At 36.0% G+C, this 16,541-nt stretch overlaps 1 non-coding gene across 1 annotated transcript; it reads right to left on the bottom strand.

Annotated features, from left to right (window-relative positions):
• Window positions 1-12,539: 12,539 nt before the first annotated feature.
• On the bottom strand, window positions 12,540-12,660 carry LOC116272330. The gene has a single exon (XR_004181032.1). It is a non-coding gene; the product is annotated as a small nucleolar RNA SNORA32 (small nucleolar RNA).
• Between the last annotated feature and the right edge of the window lie 3,881 nt (window positions 12,661-16,541).

Below are 16,541 nucleotides of genomic sequence, written 5' to 3' on the forward strand. Positions count from 1 at the left end.
ACTTGTAGCTGTTTGGCATTCGACAAGTTACCTTATTGATTTATTTCTAGTACATTTGTATAATTCAGATTAAAATGTAGCTAGTGACATCAGCTTTATAAGGCTGCTATGGGTACTAACAAAATGGAAGTAAAATGCTCGGCCCAGTGACTGACATATAGTAAGTGCTCAATAAATTTTAGTTAATGAATATGATAAAAGCACTAAGTGCAGATACTAGGAAAAGAGTGGCAGCAACATTGCTTCTCAATCTCTCTGAATCCTTGCATGGAAGCAACTAGACATTAAAGGCAACACTCATGCACAAAATTTACAACAAAACTAGGTAATAAAGTATCCCATTGAATCCCAAAGAGTGTAGGTAAATCCACAAAAACTGCACGACCAACAACATATCGTTAATATCTACTTAGGAAAAAGAAGAAAGCACTGGGGGGCAACTGAATGTCCTAAGAACTGAAGAGCCCTCAAATAGCCAATGTATTTTTGAAGACCACAACACACCCAAATGAAAAGACCTGTCAAAATCAAGAGGAAATTTTGCCCATGATAAATGGCAGGTTAGTGCAAAGGATACACAGTAAAAAATCTGAAGGAGCTGGAGCAGTCTGCCCCCAGGAACTCTCAAAAACAATGGGTGAGAGATACCCTGCATGTCAAGGCCCCATGCTAAGAAAAAACTTCTGGGAGAGGAATCAAAATTGAGGAATACAGGAATAATAAAGATAAAGAAAAAAAGGATGTCTGGACAAAAATGGGAGAAGAGAACTCAAAACTCAGGGAAAAAAAAAAAAAGTCTGGCATATATTTAAACTCAACAGAAGACAGTGTGAAAAAATAAATAAATAAAAAGTAAGGAAAATAAATCCTGGATACCAACTCACTCCAAAAGTTGAGGGAAGAATAACCAAAAGTGATATGTAACAAAATAATATCACTATGAACAGTGAAAATACTCCCAAAAAAGCATACCTACAAAATCAGATCAAAACTGTAACCTAGTATTCCTTAACCATCTAGAAAAAATTAAGAAAGATATCTATTTCTTAGGGCTGCCATAACTAAGTACTGGAAATAGGTGACTTAAAATAGTACAAATTTATATTCACAGTTTTGAAGACTAGAAGTAAAAAACCAAGGTATCTCAAGGGCCATGATCCCTCGGAAGCCCCTAGCGGGGAATCCTTCTCTGCCTTCTCTAGGTGCTGGTGGTTGCTGGCTATCCTTGGCTTGCAAGTGCTTTTCTCTGCCTCGGCCTTTACATTGCCTTTTCCCTTTGTGTCTTTGTATCTGTCTTCTGTCTTCACATGGTGTGTCTGTTTTCTCTGTGTGCCTGTGTCAAAATGTACCTCTCCTTATAAGGACATTGGTCATAAAATGAGGGCCCGTCCTAATCCAGTGTGACTTTATTTTAATCTGGTTATATCTACAAAGATTCTATTCTCAATTACGGAAGCATCCACAAGTAACAGAGGTTAGGATTTTAACATATCTTTAGGGTAGACACAATTAAAACCACAAGTGTATAAGTAATGAATATGTGAGGATAATTATATTAATCACAACGATAAAAATCAGAATAAAGGGGCATAATACAGAAAAAAATTAGAAATAAAGGACAATAAATTACTTTGGAAATCAAGACTAAATTAGAAGGAAGATAACATAGAATAACCACCACAGGTTATACCTTAAGAGGTAAACCAAGGAAAAACAAAAAAAGAAAAACAAATAAAGGAAAAAGAAATAGAAGTTTTTTTAAGTTTTGAAAATAAGTGAAAATACTAAAGATAGTCAATGAACATCCAAAATATGACATATGTCATTAAAAAAGAAAACAAAATCAGAGGAATAAAAGAAATTCTAAAAATTATAGCTGAACTAAATGTTCCCTGAAATTAAAAAAAAAAAAAAAAGCCATAGCTTCCTGAAGAAATCATTTTTTGTAGGTCAGAGACAGAAAAGGTACAAGATGAGCCAGGAAAACTCTGTGATGCTAGATGTCAGGAAGCTTTCAAATGCTACTAATGTCATGTCAAATGAACGCAGGATAAAACTCAAAGAGGCTTCATTGGCCAACGATAGGACAATTTGAATTTCAGTGATGTAACAACTGCAATGAATTGAGCTCCATCAAATATATTTTAGCTGATGAGTTCATAATAACCGGTGAAATTGAGAATGTTACCAGTGGAAGTTATCAAAGTCACTGGTGGTGGTTCTGTGTGGGTCTGCAGCAACCTTAATTCTTGCCTCCTCAGAAGAAAGAATTCAATTGAGGGGCATAAGGCAGAAAAAGAGAATGAGGCAAGTTTCACAGCAGGAGTGAAAGTTTATCTTAAAAGGCTTTAGAACAGGAAAGAAAGTACGCTTGGAAGAGACCCAGACAGGCACGTAAAGGTCAAGTGCAGTGTTTAATCTTAATCCTAGGACTTTATAGACTGGCCTGCCTCCTGCATCTTGCACCCCTTTCCCATGATTCTTCCCTGAGGGTGGGCTGCCCACATGAGCTGTGCCCTCCTTACCCTTGGGAAATGAGTACGCACAGTGTGTTTAGGAAGTTGTGCACGTGCCTATCCGAGGCTTTATTTCCGTTTCCAGTGGACTTCCCCAGAAGGTTATACTCTGCCATTTTGCCTCTTGATGCACATGCCTGAAAAGTTGCTTCTCCCTGGTGTCTACATTCAATTAACACTTTAGTGTAACAGGTATGGACTGTCAAGAAATGTTCTCTCTCTGGTTCTGGCTGCCAGTTTACTGAAGAGAAGAGTTCCCTAGCCTCCTCACAGGATGAGCAAATTGATTGCTGCTACTTTTCAAACCCCTTATGGGAGCAGAAGCACATGGATGGACAGGAGCAGGGCCCAGGTCACTGTGCTCTAGCCCTATGGCAGCATCCAGGGGTGGGAGCCTGTGACTCCTGGAGCCCAGATGGGCGTGTGTTACAGTGTGTTTTTAAAAAAGCTGTCCACAGATGGCTTGCTGTCCACAGATGGCTTAGGTATTAACCAACTCAATGGACCCTCTACCTTTGTGCAAGGGCAGAGAGCCAATGTGAACAGCTTTCTGTATCCCGAACCCTTGTTCAGCATCCTAGAAGAATCAGGTGACACACAAACTTGAAGGATGGTGAATGTGGGTTTTGTTGGGTGGTGGAGATGGCTGTCAGAGGGATGGATGGGGATCTGGTCAGGGGATGGAGTGGGAAGATGATCTTTCCCTGGGGTTTCGCTGTCCAACAGCTGATTCTTCCACCATCCACAGCCAAGCTCCTCCAGACTTTCAGATGCTCCTTCTCTTCTCACCTTCTCTGCCATGTGGTTCTGCCGTTCATTTCCTTATCTGCTCATTTCCTCATCTGCTTCTGGAGCCTGGGGTTCAGGGTTTGTGTAGGTACAGGATAGGGGCATGGCAGGCCAAAAGGCAACTTTTGGACTTGAAAACAGGAATGTCTGTCCTCATTTAAGGCAGCAGGTATCCAGGCTTGAGGGTGGGGCCTTCCCCAGGGAACTGTCCTCTTCTACTCAGTATTTCCCTGTCTCCTGTTCATATCATTATCACCTTTAGAGAGGCAACGTGATCGCTGTGGAACCATCACCCAACATTCCTAGTGGGAGGGTGAGAGCCTTCTCCTGCCCTGCTCTTGCCTGTCTAACTACCTTTAACAAGATGATAGGAAACAAATTCATTATCCCCAAAGCTGGCAAATGCAGCAAAAAGTCAACTGTATCCCTGAGAAGCCAGATTATAAATGAGGGTACTGTCTGCTTATAAAAGATTCCAGGTAATAAATGAAAAGTAAACTGTAGAATTAAAATATTACCATTTTGCAACCCCAATAAAATAATGGATCTAGGCATTAATCATTAACAGTCGTAAACATCTTAAAAAGAGAAACAAACAATCATTACATGCTTCCTTTTGCAAGAACACAATGCTATGTATATAGCTTGCTAAATGGCTAGAATCTGAGTCTTAACATGTCTCTGGATTCAGCTACCATTTGCAGGAAATGATAAAGGCAGAGAACTAAGTTGAAATATCAGTGGTATCTAATCAGCAAAACCCAGAAAGGCAAAGTCCTGGGTTCTTCAAGAAGTAAATAGATAAATGGTTAACTTATTATTGTAAGGACAAGAAAGAAAATTTATAGATTGACACAGACTAAAAGATATAATTTGTTTTAATGAGGAAGACTAAATTATGATGTCCCAAGAATATTTGGGTAATACAGCTATAAAAGAATGCAAGAAAGTCATTTATAAAGATTAGGATGATAGTTACTTAGGGAGTTGAGAATCAGGCCAGGCTATTATTGAAGCCACATACTTGCAAAGAACTTCTGGGTTGACTGGCAGTCTTTATTTGGGTTGTACAATAACTCATTAAGCCATATATTTATTCTGTGCATTTCTGTGTCTGCATTTTATTTTGGAATAAAAACATTTTTGAAAGAACTGGAAGTAGTAGCAGGCAAAAAGGAGGAGGTCCAATTACTATTTCCATGAAAATCCCAAATAAATGATTACACATTTTTCCTAGGCATTAAATATACTGTAGTCACTTTAAACAACAAATCAGCCAAAACCAACAGTTTCTTGAGATTTTTGAAATCATATGCCCTCATCTTTCTATGAAATGCCATATTTCCAGTATTCAGGATATTCTCATTCAGCTAACTTGAAAGGAGTAGTGAGATTTTAGATTATGTAAAAACCCTTTTCTTGAAGATGTCCAGTTTATGAAATAGTCTCATCAGTATCAAAGGACAGCAAGGCGTGGTAGTGTGTACACATAGTCCCAGCTACTGAGGAGATTGAGGCAGGAGGATTTGTTGAGTCCAGGAGTTCAAGGTAAATTTCAGAACATCTCTGAAAAATAAAAATAAATCAAATGACTTTGATTTAGTATATTTTAAATGAATATCTGTAAGTTTTTGTAATAAAAGTATGTCTAGATCCTGCTAGGAATCTTTTTAGGCTCATATGACATATCAAATTAACTTAAAAATGAGAAAACACAAATCTGTCTACCCACTTAGGCTCACATTCTGCCCCTTTTGGTCAGCTTACCAGAAAGTTGGCTCACTAAATCCAAAGATAATTAAAATAGCTTAAGATAAATGTTAGGATGCATAAGATACTGGAATGAGATCCAGAAATTTGCATTCACACATAACACAATGAACCTTTAAGAATCATATTCAGTGAGTAATCTCCCCATTATTTCTTAGTTAATTATCTACATATTTTTTGACACTCAAAATAATAAGCACAAACTCTTTAAGAATCTCAGAGAAAAAAATTGAGAAACTAAGTACAAGCTATAATTATCCTAAGAATATACAATGATTTAGAAAATTGAAAGTTTCTATTCCTTTTCTTCTTGAAGCCATATTGTAAACTGTTTTAATGAGACACAACTGAAATTTAAAACAATTTTCTTCTTTTTGTTTAAGTAAATTTGAGTTGTTTTTGGCTATTTGTAAGATATCTCTCTCTTTACTAAAATGTTGTCTGCTCCTGTGTAGAGATATGTTATTTTAATTATGCTTGTCATAAACATTTTAAAATTAATTTTATTCAAATTTATTTTATATTATTAAATTATTGAAAAGTTGATTTTGATTTTTTTCTCTATTAACATTGCTTTTGATACAGATGAAAGCTATGAAATATGTTCTTTTTGAATCAGTTATCTTACTAAACAATCATATATTCTAAATTTAGGACATTACATATTTTAAAGCACATTATTAATTTAACAATTATGCTTTATGATAAACATTTAAAAACAGAAAAGAAAAAGATATTCTACTGCATCAAAATTACACATACATTTTAAGTCACATTTTAATTTTGAAACCTTTTGTAATACTTCTAATTTAATGAACAATTGAAAATATTAATATACGAAAAAACTTCATGTCTTGTTATTGAGGACTTTTCTATATAATTGTTTCAAGGTGAAATTCATGGTCATTTTTAAGAAAAGAGCATATCATCAACAAATAATTACTTGTATTTTCAATTTCTTTTGCAAAATGCATCCTTAACAACTTTCAGAAACATGTTTAGTAATGAAATTGATAGTAGGTGGCATTGATTTATTTTTGCATTTTGTAAAAATGTGTCTGAGGTTGTACTTTGATATAGTTTATTTGTGTGTGTATATGCATGTATGTGTGCATGTACATACATATATACTATATGTATAGTATGTATATATGGATACACACTGTATACGAATATATGTGTATATATTTGTATATGTAGGTAACACATTTGTGGATATACATATATGTGTGTATATATACACATATATATAGGTAGTATATGTATATTCTCAGATTATGTATAGTAATGTTCATTTAGTTTTTCCATTTTCACTCTATCCATGCTATTAATCACATTAGTCATTCCTTTATAGCATTCATTCAACATATATTTAGAGTGACTCTTAGGTGCAAAAAATCCAAAGATTAAGTAACTTGTTTATAATCAGACATCAAACCAAGGACAGAGCCAGGACCCAAAACACAACTTGGCAAACTGAAATGAGGGCCTTATGAAAAAGAATACAGCTCTTTGAGAACATTTAACAACAACAAAAAAAACCCTATTCTAGAGTGTGCCTTAAGGACAAGTCATCTAAGGATAGGTAAGATTTAATGAGGGAAAGAAAATAACTAAAGGCTCTCAAGCCATAGGAGTAGCCTGTACACAGGCCCTGCTTTGAGAAGAAACATGGACTGTTCAAGGGACTGACTGATGCTCAGTGAGAATGGAAACAGTGAAGAGGAGCATATTTTGAGATGACACTGAAAATGGAAATAGGGGTCAAGCCATGCAGGACTTAGTGTGTGAGGAAAAGATTTTAGTCTTCATCTAAAGAATATGAACAAGTTTTCAGTTTTTTGGTTTGCTTGTTTGTTTGAGATGGAGTCTCGCTCTGTTGCCCAGGCTGGAGTGCAATGCTGCGATCTCAGCTCACTGCAAGTTCCACCTCTCGGGTTCACACCATTCTCCTGCCTCAGTCTCCTGAGTAGCTGGAACTACAGGCGCCGGCCACCACGCTCGGCTAATTTTTTGTATTTTTAGTAGAGACGGGGTTTCACCATGTTAGCCACGATGGTCTCGATCTCCTGACCTCGTGATCCGCCTGCCTTGGCATCCCAAAGTGCTGGGATTACAGGTGTGAGGCACCGCGCCCGGCCAAGAACATGAACAAGTTTTAATTCCCTGTGGAGAGTGGGGGGGGGGAAATGTGAATATAAGGAATTGACATATATTCAAAATGGTTTTTGGAATGATTACTTTGTGTAAGGTGAGAGAGGGTGGGGAAGAGTGAATGTAAGGGAGATCAGGTGGTAGTACATTACAATAGTCCAGATGAGAGATAGTGGTAGTATTTATTAAGATGGTAATGCTGAAGATGGGAAATAAGTGGTCAACCTGAGAGATAATCAAGATTTTGAGATGAATTAGAAATGGGAGTGAGGGAAAGTGAGGTAATAAGAAAGGTCTGTAGATTTGTGGTGAAGCAAGTGGATAAATAATGGTGCCATTTTCTAAGGAAGAAAATACAAGAAGATGACCAGATTGGGGGAGTTGATAATAGTGGGGGAAATATTCAATTGTTTCTTGACATACTGTTTGATTTGTCTTCGAGTCATGCAAATTCAGGAGCTAGCTTGATAGGTGGAAAGCGAAATTGTTTAGGACAAAGCCTTGAGGAACCCAGATATTTTAGCTGCTGATAGAATAAAATAACATAAAGAAGACAGTTTTAGCATCCAATGAGATAGAAGGTAAACTAGGGTAGGGTGGTAATACAGAGTTCAAGGTACAGTGTTGCTTCAAAAAGGGAGTTGTATCAATGGCAGCCAATAGGCCAAGGAAGATACGAGATGGTAAGTGTCCATTTGGATTAGTAACCAAGAAGTTCCTGGAAAGGTTAAAGTTGTTTTGATGAACTGCTAAGTGTAATGCAAATAAGACTATGTTTACTTGTTAATGAGAGGTGAGGCAATGAAAACAATGAGTAGTGAGAACTCTTTTAAAATGTTGGCTATGAAGAAGAGGGGAAGAATAATTAGAATGGCAACTGGAATGACACACTCTTCTAGACCTTGTCAGGTAATAGTAAGATATCTTCAAATAATATAGTGTTTATAAGTGTTCTAATCTAAAATACATTATATGCTGTAATAATAGGAATCAAATTAGTAGACAATTTTAATGGTATTTAAATACAAAAATTAGGAAATTGTGAGTATCTTTTTCATATTTGTGTCTCCTTTTTTTTAATCAGTTACCTGCAGCGAAGTAGGCAAACAATAAATATTCATTTGAATGATTGAAGCTCACCATGTTTCTTATGGTTTAAAGAGTAGACAGAATATTTTAGAAGGTTCTTCCTTCAAGTAGCTTTGAATTATTTCTAATTAGAAATGATTTTATCACTATCTTTTGTTTGTTTGTTTGTTTGTTTTGAGACAGAGTCTCACTCTGTCACCCAGGCTGGAGTGCAGTGGCACAATCTCAGCTCACTGCAACCTCCACCTCCCAGGTTCAAGCAATTCTCCTGCCTCAGACTCCCAAGAAGCTGGGACTACAGGTGCCTGTGACCACGCCTGGCCATATAGATATATATATACACACACATATATATTTTGTATTTTTAGTAGAGACAGGGTTTCACCGTGTTGGCCAGGCTGGTCTTGAACTCCTGACCTCATGATCCACCCACCTCAGCCTCCCAAAGTGCTGGGATTACAGGTGTGAGCCACTGCACCCGGCCAATTTTATCACTATCTTATATGTTTTTTAAAGAAAATTCCCAAATGACTTCTAAAACCAAAATATAAATTATTAGCTAGCAACTCTTATTATTGTTATTCAAAAAGAGAAAATAATTTACGAAGATGAACTTTACAAAATGTTTACCATAAATAAAATGTACAATCATCAGTGGCAAAGAAATTTCTAAACGTTTGGGGCTAAGTAACTAAATGAGTATTCATATAATCTATAACATGGTTTAAAACATTCATAAATATATATTTCCCAACACACTTGAACTGTACAAGTAAACAAAATGATTCTTTTAAAAACTTGTAAATATGTATAACCACATAAAATGTACAAATATGTGTAATATATAAAAACTGCTTAAATAATCCACAATATTTACTGGATAGTTCAGAACAGCACCACAGTGGAATGCTTCACTGATATTCCCATACAACACGGTGACAGTTTGCAGGGCCACTGCTGAACAATTCAAATATTCTGAGACTCAGGGAAGAAAATAAAATGGCCCAGAAAGATGTTAAAGGCACAGTAAAGGGAATTAATGGATCTGTAAGTTAACATACAAACATAGTAATAACACCTTTAGATCATCTTATAAAGGCATAAAAACAAAAGACCTAATGTAGGTTCCTACAGTGTAGCTCCCTTACATTATCCAGTTTTTTTAATTTTTTTACTTATTTTGAGATGGAGTCTCACTCCATCGCCAAGGCTGTAGTGCCATGGCACAATCTCAGCTCACTGCAACCTCCTCCTCCCCCGTTTAAGTGATTCTGCTGCCTCAGCCTCCTGAGTAGCTGGGATTACAGGGACATGGCACCACGCCCAGCTAATTTTTGTAATTTTTTAAAATAGAAACAGGGTTTCACCACATTGGCCAGGCTGGTCTCGAACTCCTAACCTCAGGTGATCTGCTTGCATTGGCCTCCCAAAGCCCTGGGATTACAGGCATCAGCCACTGCACCTGGTCATATTATCCAGTTATAAAATGCATTTAAGAACTACTTGGGTTGACATACTTTATATTACCTTGTTCATGTTCAGCAAAATAAAAGTAATAACAGTAACAATAACAATAATTTCCTGAGTTATTCAAATCAAAATTAATATAGATATCTATGTTCAGAGCAATATGTAAAATTAGGAAATATATCAAAAATGACATTTTTGAGAAATACCATTTCAAAGAAAAATTAGTTGCACTTTTGCTTTCAAATTTTAGCCAGAAATGAAACTGTATTTTGGATTATGCTTAAGCACCATTTTGTCCCCATGATTCTTGGGATTCTTCAACTACAACTAATCAGATAGTTAATAGTGGGCCAGTAGATCTCTTTCTGGCATGTGATTGCTACAGATTCTGGAAGTCTAGACATTAGAAATTTGAAGAGTCCTTTACTCAATTCAAGTATTATTATTAGAAAGTTATCCTGTGCATGGCTACCTTTCTGAAGACTGAAAGATACTTTTGAATGATGCAACTGTTGACAACATGGCAATTTGCCCTCAAGGATCATTCAAATTTTTAAAATAGTAAAGACTTACATGACATTGACTAAAATAAGAAAACCATATTGTGTACAATGAGGTAATGAAAAAAAGAAAGATTAATTCTTACAAGTAAGTGTCCAATAATGAGTTATAAGTATCAAACAAATAATATATGCCAGAAACTAGGCATTGGATGTTATTATCATTCCATTAATTCTTATCTGCTGAAAGTGATGTATACATTTTCTGGTTAACTACGTTAGTAATACAGTTATATACATACATAATATATATTATATCCAACTCTAAATATATAGTTGAAGATACAGTTATATATCAATATGTGTGTATATATATATATAAACATATTTAACACTGTGAAATTTTCAAAACAAAATATCTCAAAAACATTTTTATTAACATAAATATTTTATAGTGCGTAACAATATTAAATGGTGCATATTGCTTATAAAGTGTATTTTACTGCATGTAAGTTTTCCTGTCTTCAGATACTGATAATAACATAAAAGCTGAACTTAACCAAACACAGTAAAGATTACTCTTTTTAGTTAGGTTTACATATTATATAAAATTTACTTGCGCTAATTGGCATGTAAAATGAATGTAATGAGGATATGTATTGTAAAATAGTTTGTCACTACTATATAAATCTCTTCTGATAAAGGCTTAGTTTATGATTTCATTTTAAGAAAATGGGTTTGTAGACAGGACTAGATACAATCAAAGTATAATTGGATGTCACCACAGTCTTATCATTTCAGGTATATAAGGGGAAAGAAGATCCACAAAGGGGGAGAAGCAATGCCTGGTTGTGTCTACAGAGGTAGATCATTAATGACCTCTCTTCTCTGTGCTTCCTAAAACATAAGTCTCCAGATCTCCTCTGATATATGAAATGTCAAAGGAGTTGAAGACGCATCCCCAACAGAGATCAAAGGAATGAGTGTGCATAAATTCTGAGTGTATCTAACTAGAAATGTGCTTGTAGATTTTGTTATAGCTTGTTTCACTGTCTCAATTTATTTTCTTTCTTTTGTTGTTGTTGTTTTAATACTTTAAGTACTGGAATGCATGTGCAGAACATGAAGGTTTGTTACATAGGTATACATGTGCCACGGTGGTTTGCTGCATCCATCAACCCATCATCTACATTAGGTATTTCTCCTAATGCTATCCCTCCCATTGTCCTGCATCCCACAACAGGCCCTGGTGTGTTATGTTCCCCTCCCTGTGTCCATGTGTTCTAATTGTTCAACTCCCACTTATGAGTGAGAACATGTGGTGTTGGGTTTTCTGTTCCTCTATTAGTATGCTGAGAATGATGGTTTCCAGCTTCATTCATGTCACTGCAAAGGACATAAACTCATTCTTTTTTATGGCTGCATAGTATTCCATGGTGTATATGTGCCACATTTTCTTTATCCATAGATGGGCATTTTGGTTGATTCCAAGTCTTTGCTATTGTGAACAGTGCTGCAGTAAACATACGTGTGCATGTGTCTTTATAGTAAAATGACTTATAATGCTTTTGATATATACCTAGTAATGAGATTGCTGGGTCAAATGGTATTTCTGGTTCTAGATCCTTGAGGAATTGTCACACTGTCTTCTACAATGGCTGAACTAATTTACACTCTCACCTACAGTGTAAAAGCGTTCCTATTTCTCCACATCCTCTCCAGCATCTGTTATTTCTTGACTTTTTAATGATCGCCATTCTAACTGGAGTGAGGTGGTATTTTGATGGGGTTGTTTTGTTCTTTTTTCTTTTTTTTAAAGTCAGTAAATTTTTATTCAAGGAATTCCATGTTGTGATTTCTTCCACTGTGCATCAAGGTCACTTAAGATCCTCTAAAGAGTGGAGTCAAAAGATTTATCTTCAAGTTTGCCCTTTTTAATGAAACTGATCCAGTTGTCCTGTCAGCCCTACATAACAATATGGAAGTAAATCTCACATTTCTAGAGATGATTGTACAGTGAGTGAACATGAATGAGTCCTAGAAGCAGCCTGAGTTAACTCTACTACAAACTCCTTGGTTATTAGCAACCCACAAGGGTTACAGCACAAAGGCAAAGCACATTTGCATAATTCAAGAGATCTAGGAGAATTTTAAAATCTCATTGATTACTGATGAAACAGTTATTAGAAAAAAAAGAAAAATCACACGTGGTTCACATTATATTTGTATTGCATTTCTATTACAGTTAATCAACTGTTCCCAATAAGCGGATTGCTAGCAAAGTAGCAGATAGAAAACCTACTGGGAAATTTTTTTATGGTCATGTCCACAGCAAATGAGAAAATGCATTCTAAAAGCCTTGGTAATGACCATGTTTGTTTTTTTCTTGCAAATTTATTTAAGTTCCTTGTAGATTCTGGATATTAGTCCTTTGTCAGATGGATAGATTGCAAAACTTTTCTCCCATTCTGTAGGCTGCCTGTTCACTCTGATGATAGTTTCTTTTGCTGTGCAGAAGCTCTTTAGTTTAACTAGATCTGATTTGTCAATTTTGGCTTTTGTTGCCATTGCTTTTGGTGTTTTAGTCATAAAGTCTTTGCCCATGCCTATGTCCTGAGTGGTATTGTCCAGGTTTTCTTCTAGGGTTTTTATGGTTTTAGGTCTTATGTATATGTCTTTAATCCATTTTGAGTTAATTTTTGTATAAAGTGTAAGGAAGGGGTCCAGTTTCAGTTTTCTGCATATGGCTAGCCAGTTTTCCCAACACCATTTATTAAATAGGGAATTCTTTCCCCATTGCCTGTTTTTGTCAGATCTGTCAAAGATCACATGGTTGTAGATGTGTGGCATTATTTCTGAGGTCTCTGTTCTGTTCCCTTGGTCTATATATCTGTTTTGTTACCAGTACCATGCTGTTTTGGTTACTGTAGCCTTGTAGTATAGTATGAAGTCAGGTACCATGATACCCCCATATTTGTTCTTTTTGCTTAGGATTATCTTGACTATATGGGCTCTATTTTTGTTCCATATGAAATTTAGAGTAGTTTTATTCCAATTCTGTGAAGAAAGTCAATGGTGGCTTGATGGGAATAGCATTGATCTATAAATTACTTTGAGCATTATGGCCATTTTCATGATATTGATTCTTCCAAGCCATGAGCATGAAATGTTTTACCATTTGTTTGTGTCCTGTCTTATTCCCTTGAGCAGTGGTTTGTAGTTCTCATTGAAGGGTCCCTCACATCCCTTGTAAGTTGTATTCCTAGGTATTTTATTCTCTACCAATTGCGAATGGGAGTTCATTCATACTTAGACTCCCACACAATAATAGTGGGAGACTTTAACTCACTGTCCATATTAGACAGATCAATGGGACAGAAAATTAACAAGAATATTCAGGACTTCAACTCAGCTCTGGACCAAGTGAACCTAATAAACATCTACAGAACTCTCCATCCCAAATCAACAGAATGTACTTTTTTCTCAGCACCACATAGCAGTTGTACTAAGCTTGACCAAATAATTGGAAGTAAAACACTCCTAAGCAAATGCAAAAGAACAGAAATCATAACAAACAGTCTCTCAGAAAAAAAATGTAATCAAATTAGAACTCAGGATTAAGAAATTCACTCAAAACCGCACAACTACATGGAAACTGAACAACCTGCTCCTGAATGACTACTGGGTAAATAACAAAATTGTGACAGAGATAAATAAGTTCTTAGAAACCAGTGAGAACAAAGACACAATGCAGCAGAATCTCTGGGACAAAGTTAAAACAGTGTTTAGAGGGAAATTTACAGCACTAAATGCCCACATGAGAATGTGGGAAAGACCTAAAATGGACACCCTAACATCACAGTTAAAAGAACTAGAGAAGCAAGAGCAAATACATTCAACAGCTATCAGAAGACAAGAAATAACTAAGATTTTAGAGCAGAACTGAAGGAGATAGAGACACAAAAACCTTTCAAAACATCAATGAATCCAGGAGCCAGTTTTTTGAAAAGATTAGCAAAATGGATAGACAGCAAGCCAGACTAATAAAGAAGAAAAGGGAGAAGAATCAAATAGACATAAAAAATGATAAAGGGGATATCACCACTGATCACACAGAAATACAAACTACCATCAGAGAATACCATAAACACCTCTATGCAAGTAACACAGAAAATCTAGAAGAAATGGATAAATTACAGGACACATACACCCTCCCAAGACTAAACCAGGAAGGAGTTGAATGCCTGAATAGATTAATAACAAGTTCTGAAATTGAGGCAGTAATGAATAGCCTAGCAACCAAGAAAAGCCCAGGACCAGATGGATTCACAGCCAAATTCTACCAGAGGTCCAAAAAGTAGCTGGTACCATTCCTTCGGAAACTAGTCCAAACAATACAAAAAGTGGGACTCATCCCTAACTCATTTTATGCAGCCAGCATCATCTTGATACCAAAACCTGGCAGAGATACAACAAAAAAAGAAAATTTCAGGCCAATATCACTGACGAACATTGATGCAAAAATCCTCAATAAAATACTGGCAAACTGAATCCAGCAGCACATCAAAAAGCTTATCCACCACGATCATATTGGGTTCATCCCTGGGATGCAAGGCTGGTTCAACATACGAAAATCAATAAACGTAATCCATCACATAAACAAAACCAATGGCAAAAACCACATGATTATATCAATAGATGCAGAAAAGGCCTTCGATAAAATTCAATACCCCTTCGTGCTGAAAACACTCAATAAACTAGGTATTGATGGAGTGTATCTCAAAATAATTAGAGATATTTATGACAAACCCACAGCCAATATCATACTGAATGGGCAAAAGCTGGAAGCATTCCCTTTGAAAACCAGCACAAGACAAGGATGCCCTCTCTCACCACTCCTGTTCAGAATAGTGTTGGAAGTTCTGGCCAGGGCAATCAGACAAGAGAAAGAAATAAAGGGTATTCAAATAGGAAGAGAGGAAGTCAAATTATCTCTGTTTGCAGATGACATGATTATATATTTAGAAAACCCCATCATCTCAGCCCAAAAGCTCCTTAAGCTGATAAGCAACTTCAACAAAGTCTCAGGATATAAAATCAATGTGCAAAAATCACAAGCATTCCTATACATCAATTTATTTTCAATAATTACTCTCACATTCAGTTTAAGTTTCCAGGTCCTTCTGTGTGGTTAGCACCATTTATGGTCATGTTGATTGTTTTAATCAGTACATTTCACAAAGCGGTGTTCATCACTGAAATTTGATGTATAACCACACCTCATATATGAACTACTATACCTCATATTTCTCTTAATAACTCATCTTACCTCCTGCTATCCAGAAGGTCAAGAACTGCTTGGTATTTAGAGGTATCTTAACTCTTTCGGGTCACTAGAAATAAGCAATTTATTAAATGGATTCTGAGTACTTGCTGCGAGTTAATGCGGTTTCAAAGAAGGGATTTGTTGTTATCTCACTCAAAGGATCAGGTCAAATAGCCTTTCTCCCTTCCATTTTCTACAATTGCTAAAGATATAATTTGGGCTCCATTTTAAACTAAATCCTTGGATAGGGAGGCATCTGAGTCTATCCAAATCAACTCGCAATGCATTTATGAGGCACAGGGTTATGGCAGCCTACTCCTCGGGGTTAAGCTCTCAAGCTGGAAGAAAGCTTTCTCTATCAGAGACCTGAGACTTTAAACTCTTTCTCCACTCAGAGACACCTCATTCTCAATATTATAGCATTTAGAAGAGGATGCAGAAGTTATTTTCACACTTAAGAACTCCCTGTCAGTCAAAGAGGCTAGTCGAAGGTCATTCTTTTTGCTTCACTCTTTGAATTTTACGTAGCTTAAATGGTAAGAAATGTATCTCCTTCCTCTTATGTTTTCTTATGTTAATAGATTTCAGGGTTTTTCTTAGTGATAGATAAGTAGCAATATCTGCACTACGGAAAGATCGAATTTCTATGCAATTATATTTCTATGCAATTATGAATGCCATAGTAACCACAATATGAATTTTTCTTTATCTATAAATGTCTAAATCATTTATATTGGTTACATTTAGTTTCTTTTTACAGGTCTTTTTGTGCGATTAACACCTTTATGGGTTTGCCCATTAATTAAATTGTTTGGCTTCAATTATTTTGTGTGATATTGTAGGTACTACCACAAGCTAATATTTTAATTTCTTGTCTGAGTAGCTTGTAATAGAGCAGGAGAGTTACTCCAATTCAGCATCACAGGA

This window comes from Papio anubis, chromosome 1, assembly GCF_008728515.1.
Source record: "Papio anubis isolate 15944 chromosome 1, Panubis1.0, whole genome shotgun sequence".
In the NCBI taxonomy this organism is placed as follows: Eukaryota; Metazoa; Chordata; class Mammalia; order Primates; family Cercopithecidae; genus Papio; species Papio anubis.